Raw genomic sequence first — 1,890 nt, 5'->3', positions numbered from 1 at the left:
TATATATATATATAAAAGTAATAAAAGAGGAATGGAACTGCTGCTCATAAAGCGTACTAATGTGAGGACATTGTAATAATGATAATAACTAAAAGGGTCCCAACATTTTTATCAATGTAAAGATTCTGTCAGATGTTGGAAGAGGAAAATAAGGGAACTGTTTAGAGAGATGTTAGTGGGTAAATCCAACAGCCCCATGTGCCTCCCATCCCGGGTGGAAATCACGACCTTGGTTCCATGGATGATGCTCTAACAGCTGAAATGTGTTTCTGCTCATATGTGGAGTGTAATTTTTTGTTTGCTTTTCAGTGTATCTGCCTTTCTCCCGCTGAATGAAACAGGTCCATAAACACTGAACCTACACATTTGTAAAATGTCGACTTCCTGTGTTTATGAATCATATTAATGCTCCACACATTCTGAAAAGCAGCGGTTCCATTCAGATTCTGCGAGGCCATAAAGCTTATGAGAAGGATCCATCATACATGTCTCTGGGCAAGATATGTAATTGGGTTCTGTATTTTCAATATGAATGGTTGGAGTATTGAGCTAACACAGTGGCATAAATGGAAATCCATTAGGCTCAGATGTAATTCAAATATAACTCAAGGCATCTAACCTCCATTTTCATTTTTTACATCTGTTACCAACACTTTTTGGCTGCGTGTGTTTTAGGGATGGACACACACTACATGAACAAGAATAGAGAGGCAATTATCACAAGTTCCCAAGTGCACTGCTCAGATTGCATATAATTTTATGAAGATGCCAAAAACCTGCAGGGAAAGAAAACACAATCTCTGTCAGCCACCAACAGCATCGCTGTATGGGCCTGATGTTGATGAGAGTCTTTACACTAGATTACTAGATTAACAGACAGAATAAAAATGGCTGTCTGGACTCACTGCACAGGGATGGTGGAGTCAANNGGATCAGTTCACCCAAATTACAAAAAGACACCTATTTCCTTTTACCCACTACCAGTATCCAGACATGCTGATGTTTTGTTTTGTGCTGCTGATGTGACTGAAAATAACATTTCAATAATGTATCATGTCTTTCTAGAAACAATGTCCCAGAATAACTCCCAGAATCCTCTGGAAAAGTTATAGAAAGTTTGTTTGCGGAGAGAGATCAAATTCAACCAAATTGGAAAATTTCCTTTTTTAAATATTTGTAATGAATTCAATTTCAATTAAATTTTATTTGTATAGGGCCAATTCATAACACAAGTTATCTCAGAGACCCAACAGTTAGCATGCTAACATTTTCTAATTAGCACTAAACACAAAGCACAACTGAGGCTGATGGGAATATCATAATTGATAGATAGATATTTGGTCATAAACAAAAGACACATTTTAATTCTGACTGTGATGGCGCTACACAAAAAGACAGTTATTTTAGTCAGTTGCTTTAATACTAATGGGATATGAATGTCTGTACCAAATTGAATCTAATAATATTATACAGTATATATAAAGTCAGTTGGACTGATACTCAGGGGACCATAAGTGTCCGTACAAAATGTAATCTATCAGTTGTTGAGATATTTCAGTTTTGATAAAAGTGGTAGACCAGCCGACAGACAGACCGACATTGATCCACAGATCCACAGAGTCATGCCACTAGTGTCCTTAAAAAACACAAGTCCTCATACAAAAAAGACTGAATAGATGAAGTACAAATGAGGAATTTATAGTTTGTGCACACCGACACAGGTGTTTTCACCAGTTCTGACTAATCCCTCTTCTCAGGCTGAAGCTGGACAGAGTTAAAATGGGGTCACCAAAGTCCACTCACTGATAGAAATAATTGCATTCGCTTTGGAAAATGCACCTTTAACACACCTGTACTGTTACAACTGGACTGACATGAGTGTGGTTGAGA

Source organism: Morone saxatilis, unplaced genomic scaffold, assembly GCF_004916995.1.
Source record: "Morone saxatilis isolate NCDOM2014 unplaced genomic scaffold, NCSU_SB_2.0 Contig11, whole genome shotgun sequence".
NCBI classification, from domain to species: Eukaryota; Metazoa; Chordata; class Actinopteri; family Moronidae; genus Morone; species Morone saxatilis.
This window is presented reverse-complemented; position numbering follows the sequence as displayed.